This window comes from Notamacropus eugenii, chromosome 3, assembly GCF_028372415.1.
Source record: "Notamacropus eugenii isolate mMacEug1 chromosome 3, mMacEug1.pri_v2, whole genome shotgun sequence".
Lineage (NCBI taxonomy): Eukaryota > Metazoa > Chordata > Mammalia > Diprotodontia > Macropodidae > Notamacropus > Notamacropus eugenii.
The window spans coordinates 196546089-196571557 of NC_092874.1; the positions used below are offsets into that span (position 1 = coordinate 196546089).

Genomic DNA, 25469 nt, shown 5'->3' on the forward strand with positions numbered 1-25469 from the left:
TTGCTAGCGAGTTAAGTGTGGATTGTGTTTCTACGTGTGTGAGTGTGTAGTGCTATGTCGTGGCTCACGCTCTCTCTCATTCAGATTTGGTTTTCTACCTCCCATCCATGCCTGTCCCAGGAATATAGCGAGACCTTTCCTGAATTATTTATAGACCTGTGCCAGCTGTTTTCCAATTCTTCTCGTGTGCACTCTGTTGAGAAATGCGGGTTTTCTTTCCCCCCCTTTTCTTCCTAAAACGAGTTGATATCTTTTTTTGGGATGCAATTTTGTCATCATTCCTGGTACGCTCTCTAATAAAATACTGACCCCCTCTTTTCCCTCCTTAGGGAGGGGATGCCTTGGAAATAATCATGCTCCACAGAGGAACAGATCGGACCTGCAGCTTCTCCAAACACAGTCTCCTCCTCTAAAGCTCCAGAAAGCCAAAAGCATAATTTTTAGAAGAATCTTAAAAATATTTTTTTTCAATCCAGTCCCTAACCTCTCATGGAAATGGAATAATTGTTTTGGATTCTGCATTGGGAAAGCTTCTCCTTTCGCTGCATTACCCTTGAATGGAATCATTTTTTCTTTGAATTTGCATCACCTCAAGCCAGAAGATTAACAACCCCCCTCCCCAATTTCCCAGCTAAATTGGATTTTAAATTCTCTTTCATTTCTCCCTTATCTTTCTTATGTGGATATGCAAGCAAGAAGAGGAGATTGGATACTCCCAACATGTTCACTCCCTTAATCTGTCCGTATAGAGGTTCTACTTCTACAAACCAAGGTAGAGAAAATTCTTTCTATTTTTTTTCCTCACCTAGCGGTAATCACTCTTTGTTCATTTTTCTCTCTAAATCCTTCTAGTTTTTTTTTAAAGAGAGGACAGAACATGACTTACTTTAAAGGATATGTAAAATAGGAATAGTGAAATAATGCTGTTTTTGAAAAAAATGGGAAAAGATTATTATGCTGCTTTCTTGCCTTATCAAACAGGTTTTTTCTTTGGGGGTGGTGGTGGTGTGAGGTGAGGAGGGTAGGAAGGAACTTAATGGTTGAAGGGTGTGTACAGGCATGGCAGAGAGACCTGTGTGATTTTTGAGGTAAATGGCATTTTGATCCATTCATAGGTCAATCTGTGTTTTTATGGGGTATAGGAAATCAAACAATCTTTCCTTTATTAGGTTTGTCTCCTTTGCCACCTCCAAGCTTCCCTCTTTGCCTCTTCTCCATGCCCTTCTTCAAAATAAAAAATGACTGTTAAGAATGGTTATGGTTGTTGAACTAAAATCTACTTGCTAGGTTAACCCTGGGCTTAGAGATCCTGGGAAGCCTATTGCAGAGGGTCTGGTCAAGGTGGGAGAATGGGTTGGTCCCAAGAACACACTTTGGAAGGGTGCTTCTTAGACAGGTGAAAATGATAATTCTGGGAAGAATTGCATTCAGAAAATATTTTGCTCTTAATTTATATTTTATATGCTATTATTTTCAGCTCCTTCTGTCTACACATCTATTTATACACACACATCCCCCAAGCAAACTGTTACTTCCACACTCCTGCAAAATGGCTATGTTGCAGAGTTCTAAAATGCTGTGCATGTGTGAGGGGTGCATAATTTGACACGTGAGTCTTTGTGTTAAACAAAGGGATGTGTGATCTGTGTGCCTTATGCCCTCAAAATAGAATAAAGGCTTTAATTATTATGTTCCTCTACTCAGTTTTAAAAGGAAGATAGTGTTCTTCTAGTTACTGTGTATTATATTCATATATGTGAAAAGAGAAATGAGGAACACTTGCCTCATCTCCCTTTAGCTAGTCACTAATGAAATGCAAGACTGAACTCCAAAGGAAATCAGGTTGCCCATAGAGTGAAGGACTGTGATAAGGTACTCTGGGTACTTCTTTCTTGGGTCTTCATGTCCTACAACCCTAAACTTAAGAAGTGTCAAAACTCTGGAATTCGATATTTGACCGAGAACCCTAAATAATAATAACTTATTAGTAACTGTTATCTTAGAACATTATGAGTATGAGTTTTAATTCTTTAGCATCATTAGTATTTTCAAAAAGCTCTTCCAAATCCTTTTCTTTAACATGCTTTATGCCAACATTTTGGAATAATGCAAGAAGACTGGAGAGATCTAGGTTCCAAATCCCCAAGGAAGCAGTTGAAGGCCTTGCAGATGCTTAAAACCAGATTACTGAAAATATTGTGATTATTTAAGGTGATAAATCTGTGACCAAATAGAATAAAGGCATTTAATGATCTTCTAGTTAATTTTCCCCATCACAGGCAATGCTGAAGCGCAGACTGAACGACCATTGTGAGGAATGGAGGGGGATTCCTTTTTAGGCATGGGTTGGACAAGAAGACTTTTGAGGTCCCTTCTAACTCAGTGATTCTGTGATTCTGTGCAGTGGAGGGAATCATTTTTAATGGTCCAGAGAGAGGGAAGTAAGAGGATGGATATGATCCATTTTTATCGAGCTTTTATGTTCTGAATTTTTAGTGCTTAGGTTAGGAGGCACCCCTTTGTTTCCAGGGAAAGGTAGGGTTCCACTTTGAGCCATGTTCTCCCCATACCTGTAAACAGCCAAGTTTATCTAGTAATTAGCCATTCTCTTAGGAACATGGGTAATGTTTTATAGCCTTCTTCTTTCAAGAATGAGGATCAAGTTTTTTTTTCCCCTGCAGAAATGCTGATTTGGGTGAGAATGACATACTGTGTGCCAAAGCTGCATGCACAGAAAGAATGGGCATGGAGAGCTTTCTTTGCCTCTTCCTTGGTGCTTCGCCTTATACCCTACCAGTAGTAGGCACTCACTTTGTTGGTGATGTCATTGGTGATGATAAAGATACTTTACTGCAGAGGGAAGCAAGAACAGATGTAGGTTCATAGGATTAGAGCTGTAAGTAACCTTAGAGAGTCGCCTAACCACCCATGTCCTTACTTTCCTCATCTGTAAAATGAGGGGAATGGACTAAATGGGTGTCTCAGCTGGAAATCTAGGATCATTTAGTCAAAATCCTTCATTTTATTAAGAGGAAGAAATCGACTCAGTGAAGGGAAGTCACTTGTCCAAAGTCACATAAGTAGAACTAGAGCAGAGGTTTAGAACCCAGGTCATCCAACTCCAAATCCTTAACTCTTTCCACTCTAATGGGATTTCTCTAGTTTTTTTAAGGGCTTTGCATATTCCCCCTTCCCCAGTCCAAGCGAAATAAAGAAATGCTTGTGGGTGTCACCAGTTGACCTAAATAATAGGCAAAGAAGAAGGAACAAAAAGGGAGGAGAGGAGGGAGAAGAGAAGCACAGGAGGAGGGAGGAGAGAACAAGAAGAAAGAGAGATAGTAATAAAATTCCATTTGGGGGGTGAATTTGTGGCTGAATGCTGAGAATTTGCCTCAGTGTTAGCTTAGTGGCCCTGGTGCCATACAGGTTGTTGATACCTTTTCTGGAGTCTCAAGAAATTTTTGAGACACTGGTAAGAAGCAGGTGTTTGGCTTCACGCCAAGATGCTTTCTGTGAGACTGTGACTCAGTGGGGTTCTGTGATGTTGGTGTCATTGTTCTCCTCATTTCTCCCGACAGCACCGGGGGCTGGCTCTGCTCAGTTTTGGGCTCAGCTTCTCCTGCCTTTCCCTTTTATAATATGGGTTACATGAGAAAGGAAAGGTGCTAGTTAGGGGAGAAAGTTAAAATTAATTTTAGTTGAGGAACACTGTGATGTGAATTTCAAACAAATCTATAGGAAACTAAGCCTTCCTTCTTTCTTGCTATGTTTGCCTGTGACATAAAGGAAAGGAAGCCTTTATTTCCCTTTAAATTTGTTGAAAATTAATATCATGGTGGCTCCCAAATTAAAATGAATTTTTACTTCCTCTTCATGAAGATCTTCCAGGAAAATAAATCAGGACTAGGAATTTCAAGCAAGAGGAGTAACTCCAGTGACCTTCTTTGTCTCCCAGGTGTATCATAGTGTGGAGCTCTGAACACCAAAGCACATACCTGGTTTGTAGGTAGAGATGGAGAGGTAAAGAGAAGGACTCAGCATATTCATTTTCTTCCACATTTCAACGCGCTTCTTAGCGCTGTCACTAGGGAATCTTTATTTGATGATTCTTTAGCATGTCATTTTGGGTGATTATGATGTAGGTGCAATACACTGCGTGTCATTTGTATTACATTAACCTTGGAGGTCTCTGTCAATAATTTTTATGGCTTATACCCTCATGTAGGGTTTCCCCCGAGAATACCAGAATTTGGTTCATTTTGTCTAAACCAGATTTCTCCTGAAACCATTAGAATTTGATGTGTGGTCCCTCAAAGGACCTTTAGGTCACCTATGTCTAGACATGAGATACAGCACAGGTTTTGTTCAAAACCCCCACACCTAGGTATTTTAGAAGTTTCTTTCTTTTACAAAAATAAAAATTTGATTTCTGCTATTATCATCAAAGAATCCATAGGTAGGATGGGGACTAGACCTATAACATCAATGTGACAGAAAACATAGAGTAGACTCAAAAAGTGAGCCCCTTGACTGTCAGGAAGAGTCTTTGCCATTGTCTGAAGTGTATTGTCTCTCTCCACGAGAGAGTCTGACCACCCTTTCTTCTCATCTTATATGGTTCTCATGACTCATGGTACCTACAAAAGGAAAGATTTAGGTTGCTTCCTGGTGAACATGGTTCTCTGCTATCCCTTCTTCCCTTTTGGACTCCATAGACAGTGTAATCTATGGACCTATCTCCAGATCTGAGTGATGCTTCACATTTCTGTCTCTTCTTCAACCATCTTCCTCCTAAACTCCCACCGTTTTTGTTAAGATGCCATCTATCCTTCTTTATATTTGGTACCGGACCCTGCTTGTGTATTATTCTTTAGAGGCTTCCCGTGCAAGCCTTTCTCCAGAATCCTATGTAGTTGAGAATCTCTGTCTCTCTGTCTCTCTGTGTGTCTCTCTCTGTCTCTCTCTCTTTTTAAAAACCAAACTATTCAGTGAAATGTGTTATTAATGTGTTATCAACTCAGTGATCTTCACTGCTAGATGTCAGAACAATGACCATGGCAATGAAGCAGTCAGGACCGAGGACAGGGGAAATTTGCACCTTATTCTGGAGACAACACTCACTTCCCTCGAGCATGTCTGCAATATGGGTGAAGAAGGAAGAAAGTAAAGGAAAAAATCAGAAAAAAAAAAGAAGGAATAGACATAAAAAAAGAGTTCCTCTTGGCACTATTTTGCTTTTGTTTGGCTTACTTTCAGACTGGGAACAATGACTTCTGGTGGGAGGATAGCAGCTTCTTTGATATTCCCTTATCCCAGGAGGATACTTATTTGGGAGAATCTCTGACCTTCTGTCTTACCTTGCTCATTCTTCCATCTGTGCTTCCCTCTCCTCTACCCTGCTACCCCTGGCCCAAATTGTTTTATTGGGGTTATTCTAGGACTTAAGCTCTTAAATTCACGTGCAGATAGCTGTGTGTAGAAAGAAGACTTTGACGAGGAAATCACCAGGGCAGTGATTGGAGAGAACTGTCATCAAGAAATTTATCTAACTGCTGTCTATTAGCTTACTTGCAAAATGCACTTTTAACCCCTCAGCAGAGTCTTTATTTTCTTAAATTTTCCATTTAAAGGACCAACTCTGTGGGAGTCCTACTTTGATTCCTCATTGTGCTATAAATTGATCTTCGGTTCTCAAAGGCTAGTCCAATGGTGTACAGGTTTTGGAAAGTCTATGAAGCTGGAGAGTCTGAGTGACAGTCTATAATCTGTTGTCAAAGGAACAGTCTAGTTCCATTTAAAGGGGTTCATCACCAGAATGGCCATAGGGTGACAGATTTTTCTGCCAAAGCTGCTCTTAAAGACACTCACATGCAACTTATAGATGAATCACAATTTGTGTCAGTTGACCAAATGCTCATGTCAACTAAACCAAAAAGTCTTTTAGTTTTGAAGTAAAGAATCAAAAAGGTGAGGTGACAAGTGCTTCTGCTAGCAGAGAATAAAGCTAGATAGACAGGTAAATAGTTAGCTAGTTAGTGCATTTGGTAAGCACTTCTTACTATTGTGCACTGTGCTGATGACTGGAGATATAATTCCAAGCATACAAAAGAAAGATCTGACCTTCTAATGAGGAAAAACACTATATGAAGAGCAAGTGGGAGCTTCCCTCTTAGAAAGGAGAAAATTTTATTAAAAAAAAAAAGCCAATGAGGGAGGGAGGGAAGAAAAAGAAGGAAATTTATGTGATAATTTTATTATCTATTTAAAAGAAATAGCAAGTTGTATGTAATAGATTTGTAGTTTCCTATGCAATCTTTTTATTATATTGTATTATAGAAATGCTTGCTTTATTCCCTTAACTAAGAATAAAATAAAAATAAAAAAGGTTTAGATAGTCATTAAAGAAGCAAGATGCAAAGACCCTGGTTGAGATATATATATATATATATATATATATATATATATATATATATATATATATATATATATATATATATATATATATATACACACATACATACACACACATATACATATATATATATACACACATATATATATACATATATTATATATACACACACATACATATTATATACATATACATATAGTTATCCATATAGTTGTGTGACAAGATCATAGCAGAGATTCAACTTCTGGAAGGAGGGAAAGGTAGGTAAATGTGGGCTGACATACACAGGTGCAGTGTTTAGAAGACTGAGTAGGCTGGCACTGTCTTCTTATGCATGAGGGCCAGTTTGAAAAATGATAAATGATAAATGATTAATGTGGTTTTATCAATAAGTGACATTTGAATGGAATTAGGCATCTTTTCCTCTTCTTATACTCTCTCTCCCACCCTTAAAGATTTTTAGAAATTTCTTTTTTTAAAATGAAATAAAAATGTGGTCTCTACTACCATTGCCAAAGAGCACACAGGTAGGATAGGGACCAGATCTGTGATGTTATTGGTTTAAGGAACTCCCAGGTGAGAAGACTCCCTTTGCCAAAGCAGATTAGCACCTCTTGTGCAATTTATAATCCTAGTTGCCTAGAGCACTGAGTGGTTAAGTGACTTTGTTAGGGTCACTCAGCTGGTATGTCAGAGGTGGTATTTGACCCCAGGCTTTGAGATCAGCTCTTTGTCCACTGTCCCAGAGGTGTCAAATATTTGGACCATGGACTGCGTGCAGCACACCATACTCCCAAATGTAGTCACAACCAGATTAAAAAAGTAAAATTGCAGTCAATTGGCTTTGATTTTAGTCAATTGTTCTTGGTTGGAGGGGAGTTTGAAAGTGCCATACTGGGAAGGATCATAGAATTGAAGAGCTGGAAGACTCTTTAAACTGGAACTTAAAGTGATGCATCAGACGTCACATAGCTAGTTAGCATAAGAGTTGTAACTACAAATCAAATCTTTTGACTCCTAATTCAGAAAAATTGCCACATACTTTAATACACAATAACTTGTAATTTTGTTATTATGCTCCTCTCTCCACAAAGGCAGATCGCAGCTTCTCTCTGATTTAGCAGATGTTTTGGAGAGGTGTAGAGTTATAGCTAACTAACATTTAATAGCTAACATTTATAATAGTGCTTACTGTGTGCCAGACACTGTGCTAAGCACTTTGCAATAATTATCTCATTTGATTCTCACAACAACCCTGGGAAGTAGATCTATTATTATCTTCATTTTACAGGTGAGAAAACTGAGGCAAAATGAAGTAAACTGACTTACCCAGGGCCACACAACTCCTAAGTAGCTGAGGCCAGATTTGAACTCAGATCTTCCTGAGCCCTAGTAGAAGCATTTATCAACCTGTGGCTATCATGGTGATGAGCATTTCCAAACTTAGCTATAACAGTCCTCAGACAAGAGACTTATAGTCTGTCACTAGGCTTAATTCCTCCTTCCTGGGCTTATAGGAACTGTCAGAATTTTTAATCTGCCATCATTTCTTTCCAGGCTCACTTCCATGTATGATGTGGCGTTGGCATAGACTTTAGTGGAGACTTTCCATCCTTGCATTGAGCAAAATAAGACTTTTGGATTATCTGGGGATTAGCTGTCTATGCAATCTCTATACCCCATTACCACTGTAAACAATTATTTATTCATGCAAAGAGTGCTGTGCTTATAGAACATTTAATATAATAATATTAGCAACCTTTCTGCTTTCTCACAGTGAAGGTGAAGGATGCTGAAGTGCAGTCATTCTTTGTGAATGTAGATGATAGTGCCTGGAGAGAGTGGGGCTGGGAACTTTCTAGACAAACCATGTGAAGATTTCTCACTTATTTAGCCTGTTATTAGGACAAGCCATTCATAATTTAATCTGTTCTTGGCCTGATGTTTTGGGAGTGTTTTTTTTTCTTGTTTAAGTAGGAGAATGTTCATGTTTGGGGATGATTGGCTGTGGGAAAGCATCACATCTGGTTGAATAACTTTCATCTTTATGCTGGAAAAAAGTGGTGTTTGAGCTGGATGTTTCCTTGTATTTCTTTCTTTTTTTGTTTCCCTTCATTCCACTTTTGTTTGCCTCTTCTTTCTCTTTTTCCAGTTGTTCATACATCATTTTTGTTCACCTTGTTAATATCAGAAACACAGGATAAATAGGTAAAAAGAATCATGGATTTCTTAGGATTTTACCAAAAGCTTAGGAAATCAAAGGAATGTGATGTGGTTGTATTTTTAGGGGCCAAGGGGAAGGAGACTGAGGTGAATAGAGTGTATGTTGTGTTAGGATGTCACAAGCTACAAATGTAGAGAAGCTGTGGGCTGAAAATCCTCCCCAGAATATGGCACTAGAGGAACAATGGTAGATCTGAGTCTCAGAGCATGTCAGTTTGGGAAAACGTACATGGCATAGTTCTGAAATGAGCACAATGTGAGGTGGAGAACAACTGACTTTCTGGCCTTGTTATTTGACTTCGAAAAGGTAAATTACACTGTATATGTGCATAGCTAAAGTTCTGTGGGATATTCTCCCACGAACCAGCCCTCACATTTCTTTCTTTAGGTAAAAATGTCAAGAAGGTACACTTTGCTTTATATTCTTCCTTAATCTTTTTGCAGAAAATTTCAAGCCTTTATTGCTCTTATTTTTAAGGGTGGACTTAAATAGAAGGGTTGAAGAAATGTATACTAAATTGTGAAGGGAAGGAGAACTGTAGGGGAAATCTGTAGCCTAATTATCTCTGATTCTTCACATAACTGAGTGTAGTTTCTAAAGAAAGAGAGGGTAGATGTTCTGAAGCTATTATGACCCTTCTACTCTCTTTTGTAACTCTCATCTCATACTAAAGCTTATAGAAATGTATTTTTTAGTTAAGATGTCACATTAGTTGCTGCCTTCAAAACAAATTCTTTGCATCTATTCACACACAGAGAGCTACACAGACACACACACACACACTCTATTTTATCTATGGATAAAATTCAGGGATATAACTACTCAAAAGGTTGACTGAAAGTAACATTCAATACTTCAGTGGAACTATAACCATATCGATGTGAATATCCCTTCTATTGTATATTAAAATCCATCCATGCCATCTCATCCTAAGTGATTCTTGTCCATATTCCCCCACACATTCACTCAGTATCATGAGGTCTTTTTTATATCTTCATATATTTCCTGGTTACTAGTGTGGCCCTTAAACTGTCCATCTGTCATCTCTCCCTCTTTCCTCATAACTGGGCCCATTCCTTTCCTGATCATACATTTTCTCAATGATATCCCTTAAGCCACTTCCTGCATCTTGCTCATCATTCAGAATGTGCTGCATCCTACTTGGGTTGAATGTGCCTCTTATTGCTCTCCTTTGGTTCATGGGCAACTTTGATTCTTCAGAAAATGGAACATTGCCAGGAAATTTCTGTTAAAAGGATGGTGTTTTGTGCTGGGGAGCTGCACTGACTCTTGCAAAACACAGTGGTATTTTCCCAAATGTAATACAGCCAATTCTCTTCCTCCAATTCTGGGCCCAAATCTTTGTATCTGTAATGCTTGTCCAAGATCTATCTCTATCCCTAATCTATAGCTGTTTTTATGGCTACATCTATATGTATAGCCATATTTATCTATCAGTACAGATGCGTATCCATTTATCTATCTAATTTAGATGTGCTAATCTATTTATCTATCTGTCATCTATCTATCTATCTACGTATCTATCATCTATCACCTGTAGATGTACTCATTTAACATACTGGAGTATAGTGTTGGATTATAAAAATTCTACACAATTTTCCAAATGCAATCCAGTATACCCTTTTCCTCCATTTTAATTCTGGGCCCAAATCAACTGGGTATCTGTAGTACTACTCCCAGATCTCTCTCTCTCTAGCTATATTTACATCCACATCTGTATCTATATTTCCATATCTATGTATCTGTTAGTATATCTGTCTATCCAGGTCTATCTTTTCTAGATATGCTTATATATATAAGCATATATATGTATACACATACACACACATACGTATATATATATGTATATGTATATTTAATACATACTAATTCAGTATACTGTGGTGTAGTGTTGGATCATTAAAAACACTACACAGTTTTCCAATGAGATCCAGTTGGCCCTTTCCCATCATTTAAGTTCTGAGTCCACATCTCTGTCCATTTGAAATGATTCTGGCTGAATTTTGTACCAGTGTACTAACTACAGGGACTGACTGTCCTACTTCATCACATTATCTTGACAATAGGCATTTTTGATCCATTATGTTTTCTCTGTATGGATTGTTAAGGTGATATGATTGATGTAATTATGTGTCACTATGGTATTTGAGGACTCAATGGTGATCAGCACAATGCAGCATCTGTAGTACTTTATCATCCATAGGGAATTCTTTCATTTGGAGACCTTGTACAGCATCCATTGAAATAGTGAATGCTTTTGGGAAGCATGCATCTTCCTCTTTTATGCCTAACTTCATATTAATGACCAGGGCTGTTAAACAGGGTTGTCTCTGTGGTTGTGCTTATCGAGGTAGATTATGTAATCTAAACGTGCCTGAGAGATTCCTTTGGGGGTTGGGAGCCTTAAGGTTGTGTCTCATTTTACTGTCACAAATGATCATTTGGAATAAAAAAAAAAATAAGTGCATTGAGATTTAGTATTCTTTGTACCTTTCAGTAAATTGTGTAGCTGTATAAAGGTGTGTCTTGCTGCAGATATTCATTTGTGAAAGCCTACTTATTTTTTCTCTTCTCATTTTCACCGAGGATTCCTCTGATATGTGTGGGTAAAATATTTAACATTTTCCTTTCCCCCCAATTACATGTAAAAACAATCTTTAACAGATTGGTTTTTTTAAAAAATGAGTTCCAAATTCTCTCTCTCCTTCCTTCCCTTCATTGTTAAGGTAAGCAATTTGATCTAGATTATGCATATGCAATTATGTGAAACATGGGCAAAATATTTAAAAAGAAAGATACAAGCTTTTATTATCTATAATGTGCTGTGCACTGTGCTAAGCAACTTACAAATATATCATTTGATCTTCACAACAACTCTGGTGAGTAGCTGCAATTGTTATCTCCATTTTCCAGTTTAGGAAACTGAGGCAGTCAAAGATTAGGTGACTTTCCCAGGATCACATAACTAGTATGTATCTGAGGCTAGATTTGAATTCAGATCACCTTGACTTCATATCCAGGGCTATATATACTATGCTGCTTAGCTGCCTCCTAAGACGGTATGTGACTCAATAGGAAAGAAGAAGGAAATAACCATTTATTCAGCAGCTGCTATGTACCAGGTGGTATGCTAAATGTTTTACAAATATTAACTCATTTGATCCTCACAATGACCCTAGGATGTAAGTGCTATTATTACCTTCATTTTCCATTTGAAGAAACTGAGGTAGACAGAGGTTGAATGACTTGCCCAGGGCTCCTAAATGACTGAGGTCACATTTGAATACAGGTCTTCCTAATTTCAGGATCAGTGCTTTGTGCATTATGGCTCCACCTAGATCCTCTAGACAAGTAGTTAGTTGCTTTTTGGGTAATCACATCACCCATAGTCTTTCCATTCTTTTTGTATCTTTTTGTCTTTGAGATAGCTTATAAAATGATCACTCAATGCCTCTTGAGATGGTGTCAACTCTAGCCTAGATTTCTCTGTACGTACCTAATCTGCTTTAGTTGTTTTTCCTGACTTCATCTTCTTATTGTACCTTTTAAAGTTCCTCATATAGCACAGAGAGGAATGCTGGGTTAAGATCCAAACATTTCTGCCATCACTGATAACGAATATAAACCATTATTGAAAAGTATAGAGGAAAACCTCAAGTGTTTCCCCCTCCCAGTTTCTGCATATTGATACAAGCATCCTCTGTATGAGAGGTTTGGTCATAGAATCTTTAAGAGATCTCAGAGATCAAAAGACCTGGTGGACTTGGAGTCGGGGGACTTGGGTTCATCTCCTGGTTCTCACTCTTTTTAGTTGTGTGGCAGTTTGGGCAAGTCACTGAGCCTCACCTGCTTCTTCTTCAACATGGAGATCTTATCACATTAAGTACAATACAGAGTTCATTGCTGAGCCAGCCACTGGCCTCAGCTAAATTAGACATTTTTAAGACCTGCGCTTTTACAGAGTTTAGGATTTTGAGTTAAAAGGTGCCAGAGAAGATCATACAATACAGTGCACTAATTTTGTATAAAGAAACAAACTTGTGGAGGTTCAGTGATTTGTGCGAGACCCTAAAGATAGTAAGTAACAGAACTGGGATTCAATCTATGGTTCTCTGAATCCAAATCCCATGATCTTTCTGCCATATCACCTTCCTTCAGGCTTCATAGAAAAGAGTGTATTGTAAACTCTTTGAGGCTTAGGTAGAAAGTAAACCAAAGGGATGGGTGGTGATGCTACTGTGTCACAAGGTGAGTGATGACCGCTGCATTCCTTAGCCCATCTCTCCCCTCACTGGTGCACCTTTGTCAGTACTTGACATTTAGTGTTCACAGTTCCCTGACACAATCTACCCCCTTGGACCACTGTAAATAGAGGAAGCCTATTCATAAATTGGGCTGGGTAAGAAGACTCTGATTGACTGGTGAAGGACTGGTGCATTTATTATAGTGTTGGTTGGAGTTTGCTAGCCTCGTTAACCTCCCTCCCAGTGCATGAAATAGAGTATTGAAGACTGAAGAGAAGGAGGAGGGTAGGTATTAGGATGCCTTCATTCTCTGACAGAAATTTTTATCATTGATTATTGGGCTGGCTTAGTTGTTGAACCCTTTAACTCTTTTTTAAAATAAATGACAACCAAACTGTAGTAGAGGGGAAAAGTTTTTTTAAAAAAATGTTTGTCTGGGTAAATATCTATGCTATCTGTAAAGATAAAAAGATTAGTTTTTCTTTGGAGCAGTTCTACGCAGATGTTGCTGAATAGCGAGATTGCTCTGGGTCCTGAATGTGGCTTTGCTCTCCAAGCGGCCTTGGTGTGACTGTGCTAGGCACAGATACACAAGTCAGATGTCTGGCAGGGAAGTGAACATCTTATTCAGTCATCAAAAATCTGCATATTTTTTCTTATATACGAAAAATATCTGGACAATGACTGAATATTTCCATACTTACCCATGTTTTTTTGCAAAACCCTGTGAGTTCTGTAGAAATATGGTTAGCATCCTTGTGGTTAGCGGCTCTTTCCTGAATTGCACTAAAAATTTTTCAGAATTTGTTTCTGGGTTAGAGATAAAAAAGGGCTTGGTTCAGAACCTGCACAGTTCTGAACAAGGCTAGAGAGAATTCTCATATCCCCCATTCCCTTTCTGATTACCTGGGAGAAAGGGTGACAGAGATATTCAAGCTCTGTGCCAAGGTGCATTAATAGCTATGGTTCCCAACTCCCAATAGTCATTATTGGCTACAAGGACAGCGATCTTTTAGATTTGAGTAGGAAAAAAACTACCAAGTAGGCTTTTGCTTCTTAATGTTGTTTTTATCTGTTTGTGTGTAGTTCTTGCAGGTCCAAGTCTACCTTTGTATATTCCCAATGTCTAGAACAGCGCTATACACATAATAGATGCTCAATATATGTTTAATGATGATGGAAAGGAATTGGGCATACGGGAGGCACTTGACAGTCTTGCATGTTTATGCTTTCATTCTCTTGCCTCTCAACTCCTTTCTAAAACTGTAGAGAAGTTTTTTTTACCTGTAGAATAGATCATTCTAATTTGGGTGACTTTTGAGTTAACATCAAAATGGCTATTTGAAGGCAGGCTCAGAGTTTGGGGAAGGAGCAAGAGCATTAGACTGTTAACTCATCTTTATATATTGTTTTATAGCCTATAAAGCAGGTATAGTCTTTATAATAACACTATGAGTAAGTATGATTATCCCCATTTTATAGATGAAGAGATTGAGGTACAGAGAAGATAAATGATTTTCCTAGTGTTGAGAAGCTGGCAAGTTTTAAGAGGCAGAACCGTACTGTGCCTGTCACATAGGAGGCAATTCATATTGACCGATTCAGTTCAGTGTTCTTTCAACTGTACCTTACCTCCTGAATATTAGATTCTTGATCAACTTCATATTTCATTTTGTGCTGAAGAAAATATTTTCCTAAGTAAGTTTTCATTCACCTTTCTACTCATCTTCTACACCTACCTCTCGTTCTACCTACATTTGCAAAATAGCAATGTTGCTGTATCAATACAGATGCATTAGCTCCAAATATAAGAATATGTCATAATTATATGATGTTTTAAGGTTTATAAAGTACCTTTCTCATAGCAGACCTATGAGGTTGGTAGTGCACATGGTCTTATCCCCATTTTATAAAGCAAAAAAAATCCCGAGGCTTTGAGGGATTAGATGATGTGCTCATGGTCACACAGCCAGTAAGTGCCAGATTCGGGATATGAATGCAGGTGTCCTGCCTCCAAGCCCAACTTTCTGCCTCTTGTGCCATGTTGCCTCTCCAATTCAAGTCCCGCAGTCTTGGGAATCATGAATGGATCCTCCAGTAAGCGCAGCAGGGATTTCACAGCAGCTGGACATTGTTATTAAGGAAGCTGTGTGTATGTAACTGAAGCTCAGAGCAGCAAAGCCGTGTGCTGACAGTCAGGTTCAAACAAAAAGGCACAATCTTTGAGTAGTCAGTGTTGATAAGAGTGCTTTGAAGATGAACCAGGGAAAAAAATGCAATTCCTTCACTTTTCATTCTGTTGAGATTTGCACTTGGGGAAAAAGGTGTTTGCTGTTGTGTGCAGGGTGAGCTATAAACAGAGTCTAATTTGGGTCTTAATCTAAAATAGCTCTTATTTGGATCCTTTCTGTTTGTAGGCTAGTAGGAATGCTTTGTGCCTTGCTCCTGGCAAATAGTAACATTGTCTAAGCTGGAGAATTAAAACCACATTAAAACTATTAAAAACTCTGCTTAACTTTCTAATCTTAATTCACTGCTGATAAAAACAGAACAATTAATTTCATTGGAGATCACTGTTTTTTGTTCTTCTATGTAGTGAACATGACTTATGCCTTGGCTTCACCAATAATCCTGACAATTCCCACTCACCTGCTAAAATCTTTCACTTTGAACTGTAGACTCTCATCTTACTGGAAGAAAAAGTAATTGCGTTCTCATCAAATTCTGAGGTTTTTGTTTTTTTTATCCAAAATCACTAATTTTTATCCTTTTAAAGTACCACCCTCTCAAAGTGTACAGTTAAAGCAAATGATTGAAACTGGCCACAGAATTTAAGACTTTGAAGGGACCTCAATCATCCTCTAGTCCAAGCTATATATAATTCACATTATAACACACCTGACAAGTGGTCATTCATACTTCCTCTTAAGGTAGCGCATTCCACTTTTGGACAGTGCTCATTGTTGAAAGTTTTCCCTGACATCAATTATAAATTTTCCTTTTTACAACTTTTATCCATTGCTCCTGGTTCTGCTCCCTGGGACCAAACATAAAAAATCTAACCCCTTGTCCAATGATAGTCCTTAAAATACAGGAAGACAGCTATCATGTTTCCCAGAAGTTTCTCTCCTTCATGCTTAACATGACCATTCCCTTCAATTGATACTCCAGTGACATGGATTCAGGGTCCTTTACCATTCTGATTGCCATCTGAATTCTCCCATTTTACCAATATTTTTCTTAAAGTGTAGCACCCAGACCTGAGCACAATACTTTAGAGGAGGTCTGATATACTCAGAGTACAATGAGATAGTTATTGGAAGCAATATCTCCCTACATGGAGGGCCAATATTGTATTAACTTTCTTGACTGCCACTTACACTGCTGACATGCACATTGAGTTTGTACTTCACTAAAATTCTAGATCTTTTTCAGAATGATTAATGTGTATCCATTCTTCCTCCATCTTGTACTTATGAAGGTGATTTTTGTAATCATATTTAACAATTTCAAGGACTATTTTTTCTTAAAACATTTAAAAGGCATTGCTTTTATAATAGTTAAGATTTTAAAATTAAATTTTAAGATTTTTAATTAAAACTTTACCTATTGAAATTTTTGTACAGTGTGAATATCTTTTTCATGCCTTAGTTTTCTCTTATTATTATCTGTACTACATAAGTGTTCTGAGAGACACCATGGTATAGTGGATAGAGGACCAGTCTTAGAATCAATTGGAAAGATCTGGATTCAAATTTTATCTTTTATACTTATTAATTTTATGATCATGGTAAAAAACACATTCTCTCAGTGGCTTAGGCAACTAAAGACTGTAATTTACACAAAAATTCCTTATCTATGTTAGTGGGATGAATTTTCATATGAGAATTTCTCCATGCTAGTGAAGTCAATACATGGACACACACACTAATAAAAGCTGTTGTTCAATTGTTTCAGTTGCATCCTACTTTTCATGATGCCATTTGGAGTTTTCTTGGCAAATATGTTGGAGTGGTTTGCCATTTCCTTCTCATTTTACAGTTGAGGAAATGGAGATAAACAGTGTCAATCAACTTCCCTGGGATCATATAGCCAGTTAAGTGTATGAGACTATATTTGAACTCAGGAAGATGAGTCTTCCTGACTCCAGGCCTGGCACTCTATCCACTGTACCATCTAGCTGCCCCACTAACGAAAGATCCAGGTATAAAAAGCATAATGCCACACCTTTGCCATATATATATATATATATATATATATATATATATATATATATATATATATATATATATATATATATATATATATATATATATATATATATATATATATATATATGTATATGTATACGGCTTATTGATAACCCCAACCTCCAAAGGGTTAATAGATTAGAAGCATTCTATTAGACACATCATTATCCATTATAGTCTCTTCACTCATCTTTAGGAAAAGATACTACAGAATGTTGGGTAAATAGAAGTGGGAGCAGTGGCAGAGTGACAGCTGATCAGGAGACAAAGTCATCGGCTTGACGTTGTAGGCTGCGAGTGTATGTCTTCTGTGTTCTTGTTTCAGTTTTTATCTATAAAACGAACAGTAATAAACCTTGTTTAAAAGACTGCAAGCAATTTTGAGAGAGGAGAATAAAACAAACCTCTGAGCCTTGGGCAAATCCCATTCAGGTAACTAAAATAGAATTACTTTTCCACGTAGATAACAGAGTTAAGAGAGACTAGTTTTCATTTGTTCTTTGATTTAAGAAGAATTTAGAATAACCATTAGCAAAGAAGAGCAGGACAGTGTGATGTGCAGACATCACAGTGTTGCTGTTACATCATTAGAGAGGTAGAAAGAAAAGAGGGAAAGGAAAAATAAATATTTCTTGACTGAAATTGAATCAGAAATGAGTGCTTTGTATATTTATTTATGTGTATTGTGCCCCCAAATGTTAGCCTCTTATGGTACATAGAATCCTTGTTCTCCAGGAGCCTAAACAATATATGAAAATAACATATATTATATATGTATATATATTTTATATATACATAAAAACAATTTGTGAAAAGCAAAAGTTAAGTTTGGAAGAGAGTGATATCTGGTTCTCAGAGCTCCTAGATGATACACCTTTCAAAGTCCCCAGGACAATACCATCCATCTAGTTTGATCCACATCTAACATGTGTCAATCCCCTCTCCACCATCTCTGACAGAAAGTCATTCACCCTGTGATGGAAGGTATTCAGTGATGTGGAATCCATTGCTTTTATTCCACTTCTGAAAAATTTTAATTGTTGGGCAATTTTTTTTTTAAACATCAAGGCAGTATTTGCATCTGAACTTCTACTTATTTCTCCTGGTTCTGCCTTCAGAACAAATCTGATTCCTTGTCCACAGGATAGTCCTTCAAATAGGTTTGGTTAGACTCCAAATCTTCAAAGAAAAAGACATGAAACACTAGATACTTAAAGGACAAAAAGATACATGATATCTTCATGCATTGCCCTATAGTTACTGGATCAATAGTTGGGATTTCTTCTGTGACTTCTGTATCACCTGTACCTACTATCCTGTTCACCAGGGAGGCAGTGGATTACAAAAAAAAGAGCACTGGATCTGGAGTCAATGAACCTAGGTTGAAATCTCAACTTAGCTACTTGCTATAATGTGACCTTGGGCAAATCACTCAACTTCTCTGGGTCTCAGATTCCTCATCTGTAAATTGGACAGTTGGTCTCTGTGAGATCTAAGATCTATCTTGTCCAGCTCTACATCTATGATACAATGATCATAATGCAGCCTGATATAACATTAGTTTTTTTGGTTGCTGTGTTATGCTAATAGACCCCCAAACCAGTTTTTTTTTTTTTAATCAGTTGTTGTCTGTCTTCTTATGTCATTATGTCGGATGTCTTCCTCATCTTGTATTTATTTCATTGTTCATTTTTTAAGCTCAAAATAGGAGGTTCAAATTTTCTTTTTTTGTTCTTTATTTCTTTTGTTCTTTCTTTTTCATTCATTCTTTCTTCTTTCCTTTTTTTTTTTTAACATAGTAATTAGATGGGTAGATAAGGAAAAGGTTGTTGGCATAAAATACCTGGATTTTAGCTAATAGGTTAACAAAGGCTCTCATTCTGTTTTCATAAGTAAGATAGAGCATGAAGTGGGAAAAGAATAAAGAGAGATTTTGGTGAGTTTCATAATTTACCAATTTGGCAACTGTTTTGAGGAAACAAGGGCTAGAAGTGCTGGGGTTGGCACTGTTTACTTTTGCCATGCCCATGGTTCATGGTAATCTTATCTCACAAATCTCCAGTCTACTCCAAGCAGTCTGCTTGAGGTTTGTTGTGCAGGCTCCCACAGTTCTCTAGGAGCAATCCCACATCTTGCTTCCCTTTTCTGTAGCTGGCTGCCTCAGTAACACCATTGTGTTGTGGCCCAGTGCTCCAGCTGTTCAGAAGGAAAACCCAGAATGGAGTGGTCATGTTTGGTTCTTTGCTCCTCTGAGCCTGGAAAACTCTCGGCAGGAGATCTCTTCAAGGGCAAAGGAAGAGGGAATCTCAGGGATTTGGGGAAATGTATGCCCACACACTGTTCCTGGCTTCCCTTAACCTTGCCAGTTCTTTATCCTGTGAAATCTGGGAAGACTGTGGAAAGATTTGTTACATTGACAATCATGGATTCCCTTTCTAGGTGCTCATAAACTGTTCCTTTAATATGTTGTAAGAATTTTGCTGCAATTGAAATCAAACTCAGTGGCTTCTAGTCTGAACTTTACCTTCTTACTTAAAATAAGTCAGCAAATTTGCATGTCTCTAGACTTGTGGTATATCCCCCGTTGTCTCCAGTTTTTCTAACATCACTGACCTGCAGCTCAACAGTCACACCAATGCTCTTTTAGTACTCCAGGATATCATTCATCCCAGACTGCTGTTATATAGTGATTAGTGATTTCACCACTTTCAACTCAAATTGGTATTTGTTCTTAACCCTAGGCATCTTCTTCTTATTTTTTCACTTGTCTTATGTTTTTATGACATTAAACACAGGTATATTGTAGAAACAGGGAATGAGTCAGAAGTTACTATAATGGACACAACATTTCCATAACAAGTTAGGGTTTTCCAGATTGGAATGTGATTTCTTAGAAGGTAATGGCTTCCCCTTCATTGAAGGTCTTCAAATAAAGGTTGGATGACCATTTATTGTGGGGTTATTCTAGAGGGGATTTTTTAAAGGTATTGTTTGGGCCATGTGACCACTGAGGTCCTTTCTATCTTGGTAGCTTTTTGACTTCCCCAGAAACATGAGACATAAAGGAATACAAGGTATGCATACAGAAGATAAGACCTCTGGAAATAATAGACTCCTTGTGTTTCCTTATTCCTTTAGTAAGAGGAAATTTCCCTCACCTGCCCTCCACTTAAAGATGGGGGGTTGGAAAAGATGGGAAGGGGAACATGTGTGGGAGGTAGTTGAGATGACTTGAGTGGATGACTGGATGGAAGTGTAGCTGAAGCCTGGTCTAGTGTCTAGGGGTAACCAAGAGATGTAACAGGCTAAGTGGCTAATTTGCACATACCTAATTACTAATAAATGGACCATGGTCCTAGGATGGGGGCTCCAAAGATTAATGGTTTAATTTCTTGAGAGAATTGGGTCATGGATTCTGTAAGCCCTGGATGTAGAGGTACACCTCTCAGATCTAGTGGAGGGTACAGGTCCAGGTGGAAAGGAGCAGGATAGTGGCAAAAAGCAGCTAGTGAGATGGCTTTGACTGGATGACTGGATGGATGTCTGAAAGAAATATAAAAGATACCAATAAGGAAATGATGATAAGGAAAGCAAATGGCCTGGTAATACATTGAGAGTGAGGCACAACAGGTATCCTGAATTCTCTGTTGGTACTCTCAGAATTTTGAAAGTTTTGTAGGAAAAGCCGCCAGTGTGTTGGATAGATTTGTCTATGGAGGACTGTGGGAGGATGGGGAATCACATTGAATGAATAGGTATATATGGGCTGCTATCTTTACTGTTAGAAGGAATACTCATTCGTGAGTTCATGGGTACACTGAAGTGTAGAAGTTGCATGCACAATGGTTGTACTGTTGCATGTTACATGATAGCATAGAAGAATCTCAAGGTACTACTTTATGTACCTTTGTGTCAAGAGGAGAAGACTGATATAGCTTTCTCTGAGCAGCATGTCAAACCAGCTAATGAGGGACTCTGTTGGCTTCTAGAGGAGACTGAGAACAATTTCTTGCAGAGCTAAGAACAGGTAGGAATCAATTAAAAAGGTAAAAAAAATTTTAAAAAAGTCAAAGGTAGATTGGGGTTGTACTAACTCATTGCTAAGCTCATTTCTGTCACTAATCTATAAGTCTGATTCAAAATTTGACTTTGGGCAAAGTGACCATGAACCTATTCAAGGATGGGGATCCTGTGGCCTTAGGGCCACATGTGGCCTTCTACGTCCTTGGGTGTGGCCTTTTGACTGAGCCCAAGTTTTACAGAACAAATCCTTTTATTAAGGGGATTTGTTCTGGATTCAGTTAAAGGGTCTCATTTGAGGACATAGGAGGCCTCATGTGGCCTTGAGGCTACAGGTTCCCCACCTCTGACCTGTATAATTTAGGATTAACTAAAAATGGAACTGGAGGGAAATAAGGAAGATAAAGCAAATTTTGAGAAATAAGTTTCAGCTATTTTAGAAAAAGAGTAGGAAAGGACTTTATTGAAGAAAAGGCATAAAAGGTACAATAGTTCAAAGAATAGCTGGATATGCCTTAAGAAAGCATTACTAAGGGCATAAGAAAAATGTATTTTTTGCATAAAAGAGATAGAGGGAGGCCCAGCAGGCCAAACAAAAATTTTGAATAATGATCAGAAATGTAAATGAGAGGCAAAGCAGTGGTCAGGTAGACCTTATTCAAAGACAATAGCAAAAACTGATGCTATGAAAAAGAATAAATACAAAGTGAAAATTATAATGGAATATTGAAGGAAATTTTATTGCTATAATAATAATAGCTAACATTTATAGAGCACATTTAGGTTTCCAAAGTCATAACAGGAACAAAAGACATAACGAGAAGGGATCTTCTAACATATGTTAAGGAAAAAGCATAGGTTTACTAAAAAAGTGAACTTTGACTTGGAAATTAGAAAAGACACCATGGGATTGGAAGGCATAAAAACAAGTTAGATTTAGGGAGGACATGGTAAAAGTTACTAATTGAACAGTGCATACAATTTATAGATACTTTAGACTATGGAAAGAAATTGTCATTTCGTTACATCAGACTACCATTTTTTTAGAAATCGCCAAGGCCTGAAATTTCTGGCAGCCTTTCCTCCTGTGCCCTTTGGAATCCATTTCATAGTTAACAAATTCTGCTTCTTTCTGGATCTTTTTGAGGAGGTTGAAAGAATGTAATGAAAGCATTAGCTGAAACCTTGCTTTCCCCTGAGGACTCAACATCTCTGACAGTCATCCCTGATGCTGACTCCTTCTTTTCCTGCTCAGCCTCCCCTCCTCCTCCACCATCTTCATAAAGTCATAAGCACTAGAGTGCAAAGACACCCTAGACCTTATCTTATAGGTCTGAGGGAACTGAGGCCTAGATGTTAAGTGATTTGTCAAAGCTGATGTGTGTCAGTGTGACAGATTTGGAATTTGAAACCAGGTGATCTGGCTAAAAAACCATTTGTCTTCCTACTTTGCTATGAAGGAATATGCAACTGCTTCCCAGGTTCTGCAATGTCTAGAGCCAGATAGCATGACACCTGTCCTTTGACATTCGTAATTTCTAATTATCCTCCCATTTTTAGATCATTGTTGATATTATTTGATGACCTCCTCTTCTCCTAGAAGCTAAACTGCACCAGTGCAGGTCTCACACAACATGTAGTCTTAGAGTGTTTTCTAGATCACTGAGAGGTTAAATCAAGTATGCCTTAAATTAAAGTAAGCATATATGACAGGCAAGGATTGAATGCAAGTCCTTCCTGTCTTTGAGGCCGGTTCTCTAGGCCTTGTTTCCTTCTAGAGAGATACCTGGTAGATGTAAATAAGCTGCAGAATGTTACCAGTGATGAGTGCACTGCAAGCTTGACATAAGTCAGCAGTATGATATGGCAGCCAAAAAAAAAGAGGATAAGGCTACACTGAGAGACTTAATGCTTAGTATAAGGGAAGACAGATGGACTACATCTGGAGTGTTATATTCAGTCTATGGCACCCTTTTTTAGGAAGAACATTGACTAACTGGAGAGCAATCAGAGGAGGTTGGCTAGAATGGTGAAAAGCATTAAGATCATACTCTATGATAACTGGTTGAATGAATTAGAGATATTTAGCCTGTTGATTTAGCCTGTAGATAAGGCTTTAATGAGAAAAAAGTAAGAAAGATTTGTTAAAATAATTTTTAAAAATTTGAAGTAGCAGAGGGGAAATTTGATCTGGGACAGGAGGTTGGAGTGTGGAAAAATGTCCCTCCGAAGAACAAAGGAAGAAGGATCGCTTGGAACTAAAAACAAACACATTTGAACGCCTTCCTTAATAAGAAGGAGCTAGAAGTTCTAGGGGGAAATCAGTTCCTTGTCCTCCAAGTAAAGATAAGATAGGTCCATAATGTGCTTTCAGGTTAAAAGCTGTTGTTGTTGTGTTGGTCCTTTGTTCTTGAAGTGGACCATGACATCAAGATGATGATATGGGTTGCAGTTGACTTTGATCTGAGTGAGGGAGTGCTGTGCAAGGTCACCAGCCTCACTTTCTCCTCCTGAGCCATCTGGGTCCAGTGGCCTGATATTCATCAGGATGATTGGAGATGACTCAGGATGCAACATGGGACCCTGGACATTTTAGACTAAGGTCTTATTGAATTCTCACTTTGAGTGAGATACACCCATTCACCTCTTTAAGTAGTTCCTCAAAGGATGGCACCTTTTAATAAAAAAAAAAAATCAAACTGGGAGGGGAAGACCCTTAGGGTTCCTGGGTAAAACAGAAACAGTTACTATTTAGTATTTATATTTCAAGTTAAAGACTACCCAGTAAAAGTCAGAGAAAAAAGAGATCATGGTTGGCCATTCACTGCTCAAGGATACTGAGGCAGCAGTTTGTCCACTTGATAATAATAGAGAGGTCTTTTGTCTTCTGGGGTATGTATCTAAAACATAATAAAGAACTAGTAATTCATGTGGACACTAGTGATAGTGCCCAAATCAAAAAGCTAGAAGGCATTTGCAAAGATTATGAAGTGGTAGTCAAGTCATAGGGGCAAGGTGGTGGTTTTATCACTGTCTCTTATTGAAGGCAAGGGATGCAGAAAAGAATAGCCAATTGAGAAGTAAATGGCTGGCTAAAGAGATGGTGGCTGAGATTGAGATTTGCGTTTCTGGGTCATAGCTTAAAATATAGGAGTTATAGGATCTTGGATAGGGATTGAATACACTTAAGAAAGGCTGATAAAAATGTGTTTGACTTGTGTCTTGTGAATCTAATCAAAGGAACTTTAAAATGAAAATAAGGCAGGAGGAAACTGCCTACATATATTCTCTAAGCCATATATAAGAGATAGGCTACAATGTAGGATGCAAAACTGTAGTTTTGGAAGTACGCTCAGAAACTCACCAGAGACAAAATCTAAGCAGAGACATAAGCCATAAGTACAGCAATGGCCTTAAATGATGATACAAAAATGTACAAGGTTTAAGAGAATGAGCCAGAGATACGTATATAAGAAAGCAAATTTGACATCATAATTGCCACTGAGTTTCAGTAGGATGATATTCATAACTGAAATAGGACCCTGGATGGGTCCTATAGCTTATTCAAAGAAATTTTTTCTGTTTTATTCAGTTGTTTTCAGTCATGCCTATTTGGGTTTTTTTTGGCAAAGACTGGAATGGTTTGCCATTTCTTTCTCCAGCTCATTTTAAAGATGAGGAAACTGAGTGAAAAAGGATTAAATGACTTGCCTATGGTCAAAATATCTGAGGTATGGCAAAGTGTCTATATGTGTCTGAGGCCAGATTTGAACTCTGGAAGATGAATCTTCCTGGCTCTAGGACTGGCACTCTATCCACTCTGCCACCTAGCTATAAAAGTAAAAGAATAGATAAAAGTGTATGGGGGTGAGGTAGATTTGTATATTAAGATGGTATCATCTTAAGATATAAATCTGCTTTATATCCTCTCTCTCTCAGTGCTCTCATATGAAAGAATCCAGGAACCAGGGAGGAGGAGCACGGTGGAAAACATTTGTGTGAAGATCAGTGGAGCAGTTTTGCCATCAAAGTATACTACAGACCACTTGGACAGAAAAAAGAAGAAACAGACAAATTGTTTGGGAAATAGATCATAAGCCTGGCACAGAGGTGTGCTTTGGTAGTGATGGGGGAATCCAATTATTTAGAATTTGCTAAAGCACTTTCTCTGCCAAAAGCAGAGTAGGTGATAATTTCTTGACTTTCCCTAATGATAATTTCATTCTTCAAAGAGTAGAGAAACCAACAAGGGAGAATTCTATTCTGTATTTGATTCTCACTAATAGGGATGAACTAGT

At 37.9% G+C, this 25469-nt stretch overlaps 1 protein-coding gene across 1 annotated transcript in view; it reads left to right on the forward strand.

Annotated features, from left to right (window-relative positions):
- Positions 1–341: 341 nt before the first annotated feature.
- Positions 342–25469, forward strand: part of GRIN2B (glutamate ionotropic receptor NMDA type subunit 2B) — a 619338-nt gene continuing 594210 nt past the window's right edge. Inside the window, exon 1 of the mRNA XM_072653890.1 lies at positions 342–772. The gene's annotated coding sequence lies outside the window, so the exon portion shown is untranslated. The remainder of the gene's footprint in view (positions 773–25469) is intronic.